Source organism: Ranitomeya imitator, chromosome 1, assembly GCF_032444005.1.
Source record: "Ranitomeya imitator isolate aRanImi1 chromosome 1, aRanImi1.pri, whole genome shotgun sequence".
Lineage (NCBI taxonomy): Eukaryota > Metazoa > Chordata > Amphibia > Anura > Dendrobatidae > Ranitomeya > Ranitomeya imitator.
Genome location: NC_091282.1, coordinates 129,399,308 through 129,417,655, shown reverse-complemented (window position 1 = coordinate 129,417,655; position 18,348 = coordinate 129,399,308). Strand labels below are relative to the sequence as shown.

At 44.9% G+C, this 18,348-nt stretch overlaps 1 protein-coding gene across 3 annotated transcripts in view; it reads left to right on the top strand.

Moving 5' to 3' along the window:
* The first annotated feature begins 3,886 nt into the window (after positions 1-3,886).
* Positions 3,887-18,348, top strand: part of MARVELD2 (MARVEL domain containing 2) — a 67,901-nt gene continuing 53,439 nt past the window's right edge. Inside the window, exon 1 of one of the 3 annotated variants that reach the window (XM_069750828.1) lies at positions 3,887-4,240. The gene's annotated coding sequence lies outside the window, so the exon portion shown is untranslated. The remainder of the gene's footprint in view (positions 4,241-18,348) is intronic. The other 2 variants (XM_069750838.1, XM_069750848.1) reach the window with 2 other exon arrangements.

The window sequence follows — 18,348 nt, the reverse complement described above, 5'->3', positions numbered from 1 at the left end:
AATTTTTCTAGCATTGCCAAACCATTGACCGATTTGACCAAGAAGGGTGCTGATTTGGTTAATTGGTCTTCTGCTGCTGTGGAAGCTTTTCAGGAGTTGAAGCGTCGTTTTTGTTCTGCCCCTGTGTTGTGTCAGCCAGATGTTTCTCTTCCGTTCCAGGTCGAGGTTGATGCTTCTGAGATTGGAGCAGGGGCGGTTTTGTCACAGAGAGGTTCTGATTGCTCAGTGATGAAACCATGTGCTTTCTTTTCCAGGAAGTTTTCGCCCGCTGAGCGTAATTATGATGTGGGCAATCGAGAGTTGCTGGCCATGAAGTGGGCATTCGAGGAGTGGCGTCATTGGCTTGAAGGAGCTAAGCATCGCGTGGTGGTATTGACTGATCATAAGAACTTGACTTATCTCGAGTCTGCCAAGCGCTTGAATCCTAGACAGGCCCGTTGGTCGTTATTTTTTGCCCGCTTCGACTTTGTGATTTCGTACCTTCCGGGCTCTAAAAATGTGAAGGCGGATGCTCTGTCTAGGAGTTTTGTGCCCGACTCTCCGGGTTTATCTGAGCCAGCGGGTATCCTCAAGGAAGGAGTCATTGTGTCTGCCATCTCCCCTGATTTGCGGCGGGTGCTGCAAAAATTTCAGGCGAATAAACCTGATCGTTGTCCAGCAGAGAAACTGTTCGTCCCTGATAGGTGGACTAATAAACTTATCTCTGAACTTCATTGTTCGGTGTTGGCTGGTCATCCTGGAATCTTTGGTACCAGAGAGTTAGTGGCTAGATCCTTCTGGTGGCCATCTCTATCACGGGATGTACGTACTTTTGTGCAGTCCTGTGGGATTTGTGCTAGGGCTAAGCCCTGCTGTTCTCGTGCCAGTGGGTTGCTTTTGCCCTTGCCGGTCCCAAAGAGGCCTTGGACACATATTTCGATGGATTTCATTTCTGACCTTCCCGTTTATCAAAAGATGTCAGTCATTTGGGTGGTCTGTGATCGCTTTTCTAAAATGGTCCATCTGGTGCCCTTGGCTAAATTGCCTTCCTCCTCTGATTTGGTACCTTTGTTCTTTCAGCATGTGGTTCGGTTGCATGGCATTCCTGAGAATATTGTTTCTGACAGAGGTTCCCAGTTTGTTTCAAGGTTCTGGCGAGCCTTTTGTGGTAGGATGGGCATTGACCTATCCTTTTCCTCGGCTTTCCATCCTCAGACTAATGGCCAGACCGAACGAACCAATCAGACCTTGGAAACATATCTGAGATGTTTTGTTTCTGCAGACCAGGATGATTGGGTGTCCTTTTTGCCGTTGGCTGAGTTCGCCCTTAATAATCGGGCCAGCTCGGCTACCTTGGTTTCTCCATTTTTTTGCAATTCTGGGTTCCATCCTCGTTTCTCTTCAGGACAGGTTGAGTCTTCGGACTGTCCTGGTGTGGATTCTGTGGTGGATAGGTTGCAGCAGATCTGGACTCAGGTAGTGGACAATTTGATCTTGTCCCAGGAGAAAGCTCAACTTTTCGCTAATCGCAGACGCCGTGTGGGTCCCCGACTTCGTGTTGGGGATCTGGTTTGGTTATCTTCTCGTCATATTCCTATGAAGGTTTCCTCTCCTAAATTTAAACCTCGTTTTATTGGTCCGTATAGGATTTCTGAGGTTCTCAATCCTGTGTCTTTTCGTTTGACCCTCCCAGACTCCTTTTCCATACATAATGTATTCCATAGGTCGTTGTTGCGGAGATACGTGGCACCTATGGTTCCATCTGTTGAGCCTCCTGCCCCGGTTTTGGTGGAGGGGGAATTGGAGTATATTGTGGAGAAGATTTTGGATTCTCGTGTTTCTAGACGGAAACTCCAGTATCTGGTTAAATGGAAGGGTTATGCTCAGGAAGATAATTCCTGGGTTTTTGCCTCTGATGTTCATGCTTCCGATCTTGTTCGTGCCTTTCATGCGGCTCATCCTGGTCGGCCTGGGGGCTCTGGTGAGGGTTCGGTGACCCCTCCTCAAGGGGGGGGGTACTGTTGTGAATTCTGTGGCTGAATTCACTCCTGTGGTCACAAGTGGTACTGCAGCTTCTGAGCTTCCTCCCTCAGGTGTTCTGGTGAGCTCGTTAACTGCTTCATTACTTAACTCCGCCTGATGCTGCTATCCTTGCTCCTTGTCAATGTTTCAGTGTTGGATCTGAGCTTCTCCTGATTGTTCCTGTGACCTGCTGTTCTGTATAGCTAAGTGCTTTTTGCTTTTTGTTGCTTTTTTTCTGTCCAGCTTGTCTTTTGTTTTGCTGGAAGCTCTGAGACGCAAAGGGTGTACCGCCGTGCCGTTAGTTCGGCACGGTGGTTTTTTTTTGCCCCCTTTGCGTGGTTTTGCTTTAGGGTTTTTTGTAGACTGCAAAGTTCGCTTTACTGTCTTCGCTCTGTCCTAGAATATCGGGCCCCACTTTGCTGAATCTATTTCATCCCTACGTTTTGTCTTTTCATCTTACTCACAGTCATTATATGTGGGGGGCTGCCTTTTCCTTTGGGGAATTTCTCTGGGGCAAGTCAGGCCTATTTTTCTATCTTCAGGCTAGCTAGTTTCTTAGGCTGTGCCGAGTTGCCTAGGTAGTTGTTAGGCGCAATCCACAGCCGCTTTTAGTTGTGTTTAGGATAGGATCAGGTGTGCAGTCTACAGAGTTTCCACGTCTCAGAGCTCGTTCTTGTATTTTTGGGTATTTGTCAGATCACTGTGTGCGCTCTGATCGCTAAGCACACTGTGTTTCTGGATTGCCTTCATAACACCTGTCATTAGCAAACATAACAGTCGAGCGCATGAGGTCTAGGTACTCAACTCCTGTGTCTTGGGATTGAGTTCTGAGACTCCTTGCTTGCGCTCTTGGTGCAGTACCGCGGCCCTGTGACGCAACAGGGTTCGCTTCCTTCACACAGGGTAAGGTTAACCCGTGTGTGTATTCACATTGTACCGCCATATAGTCCGTCATTACTTGGCAGCAGGTTCCATCTCTGCACGGTCCATCTCTGCACGGTGGACCCTGGGCTGTGAACGCACCTTACTCTGTCTTATTATTTGGTGCGTTCCGCTAGCCCTAACAGACATGGCACATATCCTGTCAAATTTACATAGTACAAGCCACCAATTAGCATATAAAAAGTGAAGGGCAATAATTAACATCAAAACACAAATTGTGATGCCATTGAAATACTGATATGCATCATGCCCAGTATGTGTCAGTATTATCCATTAAGTGCAAACATAGTCTGCAAGAGGAAATCACACAAGTTATCCAGGCACCATCCACACCTGACGCGCGTTTCGCACTAGAATGCTTCATCCAGGTAATAATAAATAATTGTAGATAAAACTTGGTGTTCTGTAATAAGAACGTGTTGTGCGGAACTAATTGCTTAACACTTTCTTATTATTTCTAGAGTCTCATTTGATTTTTTTCTTCGTGTACTGGTTGTCTCATTTATGCTTGCATATAATATTTTGGTCTCTTTTTGATTCTCGATCTTCATTTCTACATGGCTGTGTGTCCACACATATTCCTTTATGTTATTGTCAAATGCATTACATTTTCTTTTGTACAACCCCTGGCAAAAATTATGGAATCACCGACCATGGAGGATGTTCATTCAGTTGTTTAATTTTGTAGAAGAAAAGCAGATCACAGGCATGGCACAAAACTAAAGTCATTTCAAATGGCAACTCGCAACTCTCTGGCTTTAAGAAACACTAAAAGAAATCGAGAACAAAAAATGTGGTAGTCAGTAATGGTTACTTAAAATAACAGGCAAATGGTTGGCAAGTAGTAATTACTTGTCATTGTAGTCACATGTGTCTTTTTGCCTGAATTGAGGAGTTGTGCTGGTGCCAGCTGGTGTACAGCTCCCCCCTCTCAGCCTCCTGTGTGCAGAATACAACACATCACACTGCATGTATGGTCACTGGAAACAGCGTCAGCACCAGAGCGGACACCAGAGGGCGCGAGTGAGCAGCCAGAAGGTGAGTCAGGGTCCGGCCCAGCTACCTGCAGAGGAGGCGGGGCCAGCCATGACGTCAGCCTGGGATAGGAAGAGAGTCATGTGACCGAGAGAGAGGAAGCTGTCCCGGGAGAGAGTGCAGCCTGCAGGTGAGAGTGCTGTGTATGGAGAGCGCCACTAAGTCCGGGATCTGAGAGCGGCAGGGACTGGAAGAAGAGCGAGGTGCGAGTTAAAGAGACATGCTAGACTGCAGCTTCTGACCTGCGCCCATCACACAGCAGGTGAGGGCTCTCTGTAGTCTCTGCTATGGTGTCCAGTCCTTGTCCTGATCTCCCCTACTTTTACACTTGGTAATGAGGAGTTTGTATTGCGCAGTGCTCTGGAACCTGTGGCACTACAGCTCCCAGCATGCCCAGAGCTGTAGTGAGACCAGAGCGGCAGGCCTCATGTAGTCGTCATTGTTTGTCACTTCATGTTGTGTTTCTGTGGGATGAGACCTCGTTGAGTATGGCGGACGTGTATTGGGGGCCAACAAAAGTTTTATCCCCTAAATGACCGGCCAAGTTTTTCTTTTACTTTTCAGCGGCCATTTCTTTTTTCACTCAGCGCCGTTTTTGGATCCATATAAAATACTGTGTAGTTTTGTGTTTATATTTTTTCTGTTCACATTTCACACCCAATAACTGGTTGTTACGGTCATGTAGATAATATGCAAAGCTCCGCTATGCTGGCAGCCACCCTGTGACCATCATGTCCTACACCAGAATTGGCGCTGCCGTCGCTCCTAGTCACTACACAATGCTCACTCAGGTCAGAGAGAAAACAGAAGTGGCCATAAACCGCTCCCGGGTCCTCAGCTGGGTCTGCAGAGGTCGGCACTTCACCTGCTCCTGCGATATTGAAGGGGTGGTCCGAAGGCAAAGTAACTTTCATTGTAATTCCATATCTATTTTGTACTATAATCCAAGCTATTTTCTAATACACTTGAATTAGTAATTCCTTACCCTTCCCTTACTGCACTAACTGCTTTTTCCCCCCTATTTCCTTTTTGATGATGCTTCATTTGAGAGTTCTAGTGCTTGTTGGGATACTCAAACGGTGTCATCAGTGGGCAGTGTCAAAACCCCCGCCCCTCCCTGAAACAAAGCGACATCAGTGATGCTCATTTCAGGGCCTGTGCTCTCCCTGTGCAAGGTGCACAATGACAGCGAGCGCTCTATTGTCGGCTCAGAACTAGAGATGAGCGACCGTCCGATGTACGTTAAACATACCCAAACCCCATTGAATTCAATGTGAGGCAGAACCAAATACATAGACAACACCTTAAGGGGGGGATACAAACCTTCCCAAAAAGCTCAAATTAGGGGCAAACACCAGGAAAAGTGGCATCAATTGACCTACAGTATAAATACTATAATTGTGCAGCAAGGATGCATGGGACAGGGCTTGGACCAGCTTTTCTAGCTGAAACATTGATCAGTAAAAGGTGGATGAGTGACTGGTGTTGTGTGAGGCCTGCCAAATTCAGACAACACACATGGATACCCAACTTGGAGTAAAAATATTTCCAAAAATTAGGGGCAGACACCAAGAAAAGTGACATCAATTGACCCACAGTAGACATTTGATAATGACACAGCAGCAGTGAGCCATGGGTAATTCATGAGGTAACAGGGTCTGGGCTAGCATTTACAGCTATGAATTGAAGTGTAAGATGAGGTGGGTGAGGGATCAGTGTAAGCCTTCTTTGCTGGGAGCCCTGATACTTCATGCAACGGCGCAGACTGTTTTTTTTTCCCAGCCACAGTCAGATGGCACAAACATCAGATTCATAGAGTACTATTGGTAGTAAAATGAACACAGATAGTTGACTGAAAGTAAGTGCAGGCCTGCCAGTCTGGGAGCCCTTCTGCTACAGGCAACACACATGAAGGAGACCCAATTTGGAGTGCAAACATTTCAAAAAAATCATTGTCACACACCACTAAAGTGACATCAATTTCCACAGTAGAAACAGTATAATGGGCCTCTGACACTCTTACCACAACAGGCAACCCACCAGATGGAGACCCAACAACACCATTGCCTAGTCTGCCCAGTCTGTGACTGGAGTTCAAAAGACATTGCAGATCCACGACTTGTTCATATTGATGAAAGTTAGGTGGTCTACACTTTCAGGAGACAACCGGATGTACTTATCCGTCAGGACACCACTAGCTGCACTAAAGATACATTCTGAGAGAACGCTGGCTGCCAGGCATGACAAAACCTCCAAGGGTGACAGGCGAGCTCAGGCCACTCTTCCATTTTTTGAAGACCAAAATGCAAAAGCGTTCAAATTCACCCTGATGGCATTGAAATTGAGCTCGAGATACTCATGCACCATCGTCTACAGTCGTTCACAACGTGTCTGACTTGTACTCTGTTCTTCTGGTGCACTGGCTGGTCTAAAAAATGTTAATGTTTTTGCGTTGACGCCTTAACGTTTCCAGGGTTGGAGGTCTAGAACTGCTATGCACACTGTGTGCCTTACTGCTTTCTTGGGGAAAAGCACTCTTAAAATTGACTACAAGCGTGTTTTGGTACTCCAGCATGCGTGTGTACCTTTCAAGGTACTCTTGTACCGTGGATCTAACAGTGGTAACACACATATGAGCATCATGTTGCAGATAGTGCAGTAAGAAGGCGCTCATGTGTCGGGCGCTTCTATGAGGTCCGAGACCTTGGTGTGTTAGTGACGCGGTAACCCTCAAGCTTGCTTCCTCTGTCCCCTCCTGCCAACCACGGGCAATAGAGTGGAAATCATTATTCTCTTCATCTCGACTGTTACGTGCCCATCACCTCTTTCTCGGCCTTCTCCATTTTGTTGCTCGGCTCCTGCGCCTTCACGAACAGTTTGTCTGGTACCATGAGCTCCCCTCGATTGCTGTAATCCACCCTCCCATGGCACCCGCCTGTGCGATAACAGTTTGGAACTAAGAGATATTGTTATCGTTTTCAAATCCTCCACTGCTTCCACCTCTTCCTCTTGGACCATCACCTCCTCCCGTAAACTATTCAGAGTGTGCTCCAGCAGGTAGGTGACTGGAATAGTGATGCTGATGATGGCATCATCAGCGCTAACCATCTTAGTAGCCATTTTGAAACTGTGCGAAAGGGTACAGAGGTCCTTCATCTGTGCCCACTCTCCATACTGCGTTGACCCAGGCTATGCAAAAGGACGGGCTCGTCGCTGTTGTCACAGTGGCTGCAACATATGCAGATTGGAAATTCAACGTGTCGGCACATCAGATATCAAACGATTAACCAGTAGGCTCAAAGACCTCTGTAGCGATGTAAGCCAATGACCTGCTGTGTGCGATTGGTGGAAGTGAGCACACAGCGACGTTCTTTCTGCAGTTATCTCACACAGCCATACCTACCTCCTGGTTCAGTCAAGACCGTCATTGCTCAAACTCTGCCTAGATAGCAGTCCACAACTCTTGAGCTGTGTGACTGCGATCTCGAAGGCATATTTAAACACTGCCCGAATCCAGTGAGCCCTGGCTTTGCAGTAAGTAAGTGAGTGGGGATTCTCTCTGCACTGTTGAAACGTGTGTCTCCTTAAGGGAGAGCTCGAGGGCGTAGGTGGAGGCCATAGAGGAGGTGGAGGAGCCAGAAGCAGTGGAGGAAGTGTTAGATACAGAGGTTTGTCCCGCAAGTCTTGGGGATTCCTAGACTTGTGGAGCAGTCCCTTGAGTGCCAGCCCCAACAGCCACCAAAGGTGCCAAGGAGGGAGCTGTAACGCCCCTGCCAATGTTTGCTCGTCCAGGTGTCAATGATGAAATGAACCCTGGCAGACATAGATTGTTTTCAGGGAATGGGTGATGTTGTCTGCGACATGCTGGTGTAGCGCAGGCATAGCTCTTTTTAGAGAAGTAATGACAACTGAGTAACTGGTGCTGGGGGACTGCGATGGCTATAAACTATGAGAAACCGTCTTTAACCAACAGACGGAAAGGCAGCATTTGCGTGGCCAGCAGATTGGAGATGGTAGAGTTCATGCCCTTTGGCATTTGTAGGAGGAAACATTCTTGTACAACACCACAACTGTAGGACCGAGGGCCACTTGATGCAGCGCTTTCCATCTACTGGAGTACATACTCTTTCTGCCCCTCATCTACAAGGTGTACCGATGTGCAGCTGCTAGAGAAAGGAAGTTGAGTAGCCCGTCCAGTAACAGATGTTGTCAGTTGCCTTTGGATAGGACAAGACTGTGTTTGTTCAGTAGAGCTTTCAGTAACATTACCACCTAACCCACATACACGTTGAACACCAAGCCTATTTCCCCTTCCACCATGACCTCGCTTTTTACCCCACTCATGTTGTATGTACCCTTTCCCTCTTTTAACCAGATGTTTCACAACCTTAGGCCCACACCGACAGGTTCCCTTTAAGAATAACGATTTGTATTAACAAATGTTGACTTTTGAGTCCTGACTGCAACACCGTATTAGCTCAAACGATTTTGAGTAGGAAATGTGCACAACACTATTAGCACAAACTACTTAGGCTACTTTCACACTTGCGTTTTATAGCTTCCGTCACAATCCGTCGATTGATTTATTTATTTTTTTCTCCCTCCCTCCCTCCCCCCCTTATAGGAACGTTTTTTCTGCACGTCAGAAAATCAGTCAGTGATGCATCCTGCGCTGCCCGTCGTTGGCTATAATGGAAGCCTATGGATGCAGGATCCGTCGCTGACTCTCACACACTGGAATCCAGCGCCGGATCATGTTTTTTTCCCTCTGAGCATGCCCGGACGGATTTTCAGATCCGGGAAAAAGTCTCTCCCTGTCTTTCCTCTCCTCTCCCCGGAATTTGTGGACGACGCATCCGTCATTACACTGGATGCGTCACACACGTTTTTCCCTATTTTCATGACATACGTCAACACTAAGAAAATGGCTCCAGCAAAACAACCTGTCCACTTTTTATGTGGAGAGGGACATGTGACTTCAGTAGCCAATGACAGAAGTCCTTGTGTCATGACGTTGTGGATGGTTTATGCGCCCTGATTGGCTGCCGGAATATACACATATTAAGTTACGGTAGTTAAAAAAAAATTACACTCCATCGCTCCTCTGACCTACACACTCTCTCCGCTCATCATGCAGAACCACTATTCTAGCTAAATTCTTAACAAAAGTATTAATGCAAACGCGATCATTAACCTAACTGTGACCAAGTTTTGCTGACTTTGAGGAAAAATGCTCCGAAAACTGAACACGAATCCGAGTGTGCTACGTTTGTGCCGAATTTGAGATTGGCAAATGTTTTACGGACAAGTTTGCTCATCTCTACTCAGAATACCAGTAGCGAGCTGGCAACAGCGTGGTGTCTGAATACCCAGAGTGCAGAGAAAAGCGCTGCCCCTGCAATGATGTCACTGGTCTTTGCATGCTGGGTATTGTGATACCACTCTGTTTTTGGCTCATACCTACAGAGTGCACTGTCATTGTGCACATCGCACAGGGACTAGCCCTGCCCCTGAAACAGGGAACAGCCCCTGAAATGAGCATCATTGGTGACTCTTCGTCTGTGGGAGGGGGCAGGGCCTGCTGCGGTGATGGCAGCCTCAGGCCCCCGATGACTCTTTGAGTATATCAGCATGCACTGGGATTCTCAAACGAAGCATCATACAAAAGGAAGTATTAAAAAAGAAAGAAAAGCAGTTAGTTTAGTTAAGGAAGGATAGGAAATTTTTAATGCAAGTATATTAGAAAATAGTTTAGATTATGGCACTAACTAGGGATTTAGAATGAAAATTACTTTGCCTTCGGACCACCCCTTTAATCCCACTCTGTAAATTTACACGGGCCGTTGGTCATTATGAGGTTATCTCCTAATAATGGTAGTATATATACTGACCTATGTCTGCCTTGTATTCCTGATTAACTGCATGGATGGGAATTAGTCAGTGTGAAATTTCACTTCTTTTCTTTAGATATGTTCTCTGTATATTAATCATTTATTTAAAAAGTGAAACACTGATGTTTAATAGACGATCTGGATAGTATCATGGACTGAATTGACGAACCACCTAGTAAATGTCAGTTTGTACCTGCTTAGCTGCCACTCAACATTTTTGGTAAATATGTTGTAAGCCCTTACCCTTTTTTCAGACTGTATGAGATTGTCACAGGGCTTAATAATATAGTTCTATCTGCAATAGAAGACAGCAGTAATTACAATAACAGAAAAATGTACAAATAATATAAACATGTATTTTTTTAAAGTAACAAAAGATAAAACTATATAGAATTGGACTCCTACCCATCCATAAAATTATGTTTTATGTTCTTCCTGATAATGAGGTGTAAAACTTGGTTAATAACTTTTATATGTGCCTCAAAATGGTGGTTCTGACAATATGTCCAGCACAAAAAAAGCCTTTATACAGCTGTACAATGGTGTTAATTTTATTAATATTTTTTTATGGCTCCTCAAATTTGACAATAAATTAAAAAACAACATTGTTTTGGTCATTAAGGACAAAATAGGTCTGGTCCTTAATGTGAACCTGTCAGCAGGCCGCGCACACATGGTCTTCATAATAGAGACAGATTGTTTGTGCTTCGGGGCGGCCTGTGGGAAGGTCTCTCCTTGATTTCTCTGGCTTAAGGTACCGTTACAATAAACGACTTACCAACGATCACGACCAGCGATACGACCTGGCCGTGATCGTTGGTAAGTCGTTGTGTGGTCGCTGGGGAGCTGTCGCACAGACAGCTCTCTCCAGCGACCAACGATGCCGAAGTCCCCGGGTAACCAGGGTAAACATCGGGTTACTAAGTGCAGGGCCGCACTTAGTAACCCGATATTTATCCTGGTTACCATTGTAAAAGTAAAAAAAAAAAACACTACATACTCACATTCCGATGCGGCCCTGCGCTTAGTAACCCGATATTTACCCTGGTTACAAGTGAACACATCGCTGGATCGGCGTCACACACGCCGATCCAGCGATGACAGCGGGTGATCAGCGACCAAAAAAAGGTCCTGATCATTCCCCAACGATCTCCCAGCAGGGGCCTGATCGTTGGTCGCTGTCACACATAACGAGATCGTTAGCGGGATCATTGCTACGTCACAAAAAGCGTGACGTTGCAACGATATCGTTAACGAAATCGTTGTGTGAAGGTACCTTTAGAGCAGGAAGATAAGACTCTGCCTCTAGTCCCACCCCGGAGCACGAGCATATCAGTAGCTGCAAACTTCTAAAACTGATTACACAAGACTGATTTCTTCACCCCAGGTATTATTTTAATCAGTTTAGCGCTGCCAAACTGACAGTGTCTGTAGGTTACTTAGCAAAGTCTTGCTGACAGGTTCACTTTAAATGCAACCTGTCAGCTGTGGCATTTTCATAGAATACTTAAAGGGAATCTATTTTTGCCACCTAATCTGAGACCAGCATAATGTAGAGACCGAGACCCTGATTCCAGCGATACATCACTTACTTGGCTAATATACGAGGAATGCGTGCCATTACCATCTAACTTCCAACCGCCACATACACCCTTGTAAGTGGGAACGACCGAAGAAGCCAAAATGGGGGGTTGGGGGGACTCCGGGTGCACTCCAAAAAGAATTAAACAGTGAAATGAAGGACGTAGAATTAAATGGGTCGCACAGACCGTCCCTTAAAATTCTTCTTTATTGAAAAAAGTTAAAACAGTAGGTTGCAGGGATGGACGTAATACATCATAGACGAGGGCCATTTCTCACCAAATAGGGCTTCAATGGCTCCTGGCAAGAAGAAGAATTTTAAGGGGCTGTAAGTGCGACCCATTTCATCACTTACTGGGCTGCTTGCTGTGGCTTAGATAATCTGCTGGTAAAACAGTGATTTTATCACTAGAAGACTAGTAAAAACATTCATTAGCATATATCGATAGAAAGAAATCCGCACTGTTATCACAGCAGAGCCCTATATCCACAATGTTCAGTCACCTCGCTCCGAGCATAATCACGTGAACTCACGGGTGCCAACCCAAAATAAACAGTCCAAATTTTCCATGCAAAAATAGAAAAAAAAGGTGGCACTCACCGTTCTTAAAATCCAGACTTTATTAGTACAACATTAAATCCTCTTCAAACAGGCAGGATGCGCGAAACGGCCGTCGTCCGATCCTTTATCCACTTGTCCTCATCCTGCCTGTTTGAAGATGTTTTAACGTTGTACTAATAAAGTCTGGATTTTAAGAACTGTGAGTGCCACCTTTTTTTTCTATTTTTTTTTTCTATTTTTGCAACAACAACAAAAATTCATTAGCTTTGTATAACCTGCCCCCACTACGGTTTGGCAGCATTCTGTCCATGTTTAGTGTACGCAGAAAGCTGCCAATCAGTGGTGTGAGCGGGGTTATACAGAGCTCACAGTTTAGGAAACTGCTAGATCTGCAGCATAGAAATCAGTGAATTTATCAAATGACAGCAAGCAGCTCCGTAAGTGATCTGTAAGAAGATGGAAGTATTGCCCCTGAAAGACACCTGTATTATTGCAATGTATTTTATGGGTGACATGTTAAGTAATGTGTGTTATTAGTGATGGGTTGTGTTGTGGCCAGTAGCAGGGAGTTAATAGTTGGGACTAGCCCAGAGTGGGAAGGCCTAAAGTGAAGGGACAGAGAGAGTTTCCTGTCAGGAAGTCATATATGGCCCAGACTGCAGCAGAAGCAGACCTACTGTCTGATGAGTAAGCTGAGCCACATGACGTGGGTGAGCCTTGGGTGAGTGAAGATCAAGGGAATGGATAGCGAGATGCAGGAAGGAGGCAAGATAAAATGAAAGAGGAGATGGGATCTAGGGGCAGGAAACCTAGAAAAGCAATACCGAGCTTGCAAGTCCAGAAGGTAATGGGACGGATCGGAGCAGGGAACATGAGAAGAAGAGTGCCCCGGGTGGTAGTTCCAAGACATCAACAAGCTGAGAATTTGAGTAACGACCATATTGGCAAAGTAGCTTCCCTAAGGGGAAAAGGACGTGGAACCACAAGTTGATGTACAGGGCTCTCACTTACTGACTGTAGTATCGTTATTGGGGAAGGGAAGTTCCTGAAGTATTGTGCTGGGTTGTGGTGAGGATCGAGGACTACGCAAGGCAGAACTGTGTCATTATAGGAAGGACTGAGAGCATGTGTAAAGATGTTCCATGTACTAAAGAGAAACATTCATGAAGTTATTCACTCACTATCTGCAGTATATCATTCCCACCAGGTTTTTGTTCAGTAAACGACCGTTTATTCGTTAGTGTTGGTCTCCCTCATTGATCTTAGTAAGACCTGGTCCAGGCCAGCTGAAGTCACCGGCAGCACGCAGCCTGCAAGAGTGCAACGCCTCCACAGCTAAGGTCCACACACCCAGTCAGGACCACCATTTTTATGTAGCGTAGAACATCCGTACCTCACCCACAACTACCGCCCGCGTCACAGACAACACTGTAACAGACACACTGCTGGAACCCGGCTTTCTGTCCCTACATCATGCTTCCCTCAGACGAGGTAGCAAAAAAATAGTGACAGATTCCTTTAAATCAGAAATGACAGACATAACCAGTGATACTAGGATGGCTAGTCTTAGATGCAGGTCTCCAGTGCCTTCTAATATTCTATTCTTGACTGATTTAGGTTTCTCCCTATACACAAACATAGGGAGATACCTGTCATTGTAAGGGATTAGGTGAGGAGAAGCTCCCAGGGAGCAGCATTTTGTAGTAAGGTAGAGAAGAACGACTGTAGAGTTGGATGGTGCAAGTGAACGGAGCCAATGGTCCCATAAATACTTGAAATGAAACGAAATCACTGCACTCATCCAGTTCAAAAAAGATTTGCTGAGGTGAACATTTTATTTGAGATGCGGTGGTGAAGACGAAACGACAGGTGATGAGGCAATTTATAACATTTCGGCCACCCTGTGGCCTTGATCACAACAAAATGCTGTAACAAATAGAAAAAATGCAGTGTATTAACACATGATTATGTACAGTGCTACAATACTATATACAAAATGTACAATCACAAGAGAGAGTTCTATATACAATCCTAGAAAACATGTCAGAGATCCATGGATAACAAGAGAATAGATAAAAACTATATTACTCCTGCGACCAAAGGGCATTAACCCCTTTACCCCCAAGGGTGGTTTGCACGTTAATGACCGGGCCAATTTTTACAATTCTGACCACTGTCCCTTTATGAGGTTATAACTCTGGAACGCTTCAATGGATCCTGGTGATTCTGACACTGTTTTCTCATGACATATTGTACTTCATGACAATGGTAAAAATTCTTTGATAGTACTTGCGTTTATTTGTGAAAAAAACGGAAATTTGGCGAAAATTATGAAAATTTCGCAATTTTCCAACTTTGAATTTGTATGCAATTAAATCACAGAGATATGTCACACAAAATACTTAATAAGTAACATTTCCCACATGTCTACTTTACATCAGCACAATTTTGGAACCAAAATTTTTTTTTGTTAGGGAGTTATAAGGGTTAAAAGTTGACCAGCAATTTCTCATTTCTACAACACCATTTTATTTTAGGGACCACATCTCATTTGAAGTCATTTTGAGGGGTCTATATGATAGAAAATACCCAAGTGTGACACCATTCTAAAAACTACACCCCTCAAGGTGCTCAAAACCATATTCAAGAAGTTTATTAACCCTTCTGGTGCTTCACAGGAATTTTTTGAATGTTTAAATAAAAATGAACATTTAACTTTTTTTCACAAAAAATTTAATTCAGCTCCAATTTGTTTTATTTTACCAAGGGTAACAGGAGAAAATGGACCCCAAACATTGTTGTACAATTTGTCCTGAGTATGCCAATACCCCACATGTGGGGGTAAACCACTGTTTGGGCGCATGGCAGAGCTCGGAAGCGAAGGAGTGCCATTTGACTTTTCAATGCAAAATTGACTGGAATTGAGATGGGACGCCATGTTTCGTTTGGAGAGCCTCTGATGTGGCTAAACATTGAAACCCCCCACAAGTGACACCATTTTGGAAAGTAGACCCCCTAAGGAACTTATCTAGAGGTGTGGTGAGCACTTTGACCCACCAAGTGCTTCACAGAAGTTTATAATGCAGAGCCGTAAAAATAAAACAAAATTTTTTTCCCACAAAAATTATTTTTTTAGCCCCCAGTTTTGTATTTTCCTGAGGGTAACAGGAGAAATTGGACCCCAAAATTTGTTGCCCAATTTGTCCTGAGTGCGATGATACACCATATGTGGGGGGAACCACTGTTTGGGCACATTGGAGGGCTCAGAAGGGAAGGAGTGCCATTTGAATGCAGACTTAGATGGAATGGTCTGCAGGTGTCACATTGCGTTTGCAGAGCCCCTAATGTACCTAAACAGTAGAAACCCCCCACAAGTGACACCATTTTGGAAAGTAGACCCCCTTAGGAACTTATCTAGATGTGTTGTGATAGCTTTGAACCCCCAATTGTTTCACTACAGTTTGTAACGCAGAGCCGTGAAAATTAAAAAAAAAAATCTTTCCCCCCAAAATTATTTTTTAGCCCCCAGTTTTGTATTTTCCCGAGGGTAAGAGGAGAAATTCGTCCCCAAAAGTTGTTGTCCAATTTGTCCTGAGTACGCCGATACCCCGTATATTGGGGGAAACCACCGTTTGAGCGCATGGCAGAGCTCGGAAGGGAAGGAGCGCCATTTGGAATGCAGACTTAGATGGAATGGTCTGCAGACGTCACATTGCGTTTGCAGAACCCCTAATGTACCTAAACAGTAGAAACCCCCCACAAGTGACCCCATATTGGAAACTAGACCCCCCAGGGAACTAATCTAGATGTGTTGTGAGAACTTTGAACCCTCAAGTGTTTCACTACAGTTTATAACGCAGAGCCGTGAAAATAAAAAATCTTTTTTTTTTCCCACAAAAAATATGTTTTAGCCCCGAGTTTTGTATTTTCCCAAGGGTAACAGGAGAAATTGGACCCCAAAAGTTGTTGTCCTATTTGTCCTGAGTACGCTGATACCCCATATGTTGGGGTAAACCCCTGTTTGGGCACACGGGAGAGCTCGGAAGGGAAGAAGCACTGTTTTACTTTTTCAACGCAGAATTGGCTGGAATTGAGATCGGACGCCATGTCGCGTTTGGAGAGCCCCTGATGTGCCTAAACAGTGGAAACCCCACAATTATAACTGAAACCCTAATCCAAACACATCCCTAACCCTAATCCCAACAGTAACCCTAACCACACCCCTAACCCAGACACACCCCTAACCCTAATCCCAACCCTATTCCCAACCGTAAATGTAATCTAAACCCTAACTGTAACTTTAGCCCCAACCCAAACTGTAGCCCTAGCCCTAACCCTAGCCCTAATCCTAACCCTAGCCCTAACCCTAGCCCTAACCCTAGCCCTAACCCTAGCCCTAGCCCTAACCCTAGCCCTAACCCTAGCCCTAATGGGAAAATGGAAATAAATACATTTTTTTAATTTTTCCCTAACTAAGGGGGTGATGAAGGGGGGTTTGATTTACTTTTATAGCGGGTTTTTTAGCGGATTTTTATGATTGGCAGCCGTCACACACTGAAAGACGCTTTTTATTGCAAAAAATATTTTTTGCGTTCCCACATTTTGAGAGCTATAATTTTTCCATATTTAGGTCCAGAGTCATGTGAGGTCTTGTTTTTTGCGGGACGAGTTGACGTTTTTATTGGTAACATTTTCGGGCACGTGACATTTTTTGATCGCTTTTTATTCTGATTTTTGTGAGGCAGAATGACCAAAAACCAGCTATTCATGAATTTCTTTTGGGGGAGGCGTTTATACCGTTCCGCGTTTGGTAAAATTGATAAAGCAGTTTTATTCTTCGGGTCAGTACGATTACAGCGACACCTCATTTATATCATTTTTTTATGTTTTGGCGCTTTTATACGATAAAAACTATTTTATAGAAAAAATGATTATTTTGGCATCGCTTTATTCTCAGGACTATAACTTTTTTATTTTTTTGCTGATGATGCTGTATGGCGGCTCGTTTTTTGCGGGACAAGATGACGTTTTCAGCGGTACCATGGTTATTTATATCTGTCTTTTTGATTGCGTGTTATTCCACTTTTTGTTCGGCGGTATGATAATAAAGCGTTGTTTTTTGCCTCGTTTTTTTTTTTTTTTTCTTACGGTGTTTACTGAAGGGGTTAACTAGTGGGCCAGTTTTATAGGTCGGGCTGTTACGGACGCGGCGATACTAAATATGTGTACTTTTATTGTTTTTTTTTTTTATTTAGATAAAGAAATGTATTTATGGGAATAATATATATATATATTTTTTTTTCATTATTTTGGAATATTTTTTTTTTTTTTTTTTACACATTTGAAATTTTTTTTTTTTTAACTTTGTCCCAGGGGGGGACATCACAGATCAGTGATCTGACAGTTTGCACAGCACTCTGTCAGATCGCTGATCTGACATGCAGCGCTGCAGCCTTCACAGTGCCTGCTCTGAGCAGGCTCTGTGAAGCCACCTCCCTCCCTGCAGGACCCGGATCCGCGGCCATCTTGGATCCGGGGCTCGAGCAGGGAGGGAGGGAGGTAAGACCCTCGCAGCAACGCGATCACATCGCGTTGCTGCGGGGGGCTCAGGGAAGCCCGCAGGGAGCCCCCTCCCTGCGGGAAGCTTCCCTGCACCGCCGGCACATCGCGATCATCTTTGATCGCGGTGTGCCAGGGGTTAATGTGCCGGGGGCGGTCCGTGACCGCTCCTGGCACATAGTGCCGGATGTCAGCTGCGATAGGCAGCTGACACCTGGCCGCGATCGGCGGCGCTCCCCCCGTGAGCGCCGCCGATCGCGCTGGACGTACTATCCCGTCCATGGTCATAGGGGCCCACCCCACATGGACGGGATAGTACGTCCGATGTCAGAAAGGGGTTAAACAGAGACTGGCTTAGCAAGGGTTAGATAAACCTTAAGCGAGACTATAAATTGTATGGTACAAACGGTAAAAAAACAGATATACATATACAAACACTTATTTAGGGTATGTGCATCTACCTAGGCTCTGAGTGACCTCATAGCTTCAAGTTAAATTTTGCAAACAGACTTGTAAAGTCTGTAAGAGTTAAGTACTCGGTTGCGTAAAGGGGTTAGAAATATAAAAATAGGTATTTACCCCATACAGGAATGAAAGATTATCCGGGATGGTGTGTATATTCATGTACCATCGACCACAAAGAGGGTTAGCTGCAACACAAATAAATCCATAGATATTTCTACTGGGTTTTTATAGTTCCAGGGTTCACATACAACAAAAGGCTATACCGTACTTGCCCGTGTGGCGTCCAGGACTAGGATCGCGGTCCCTACTGCG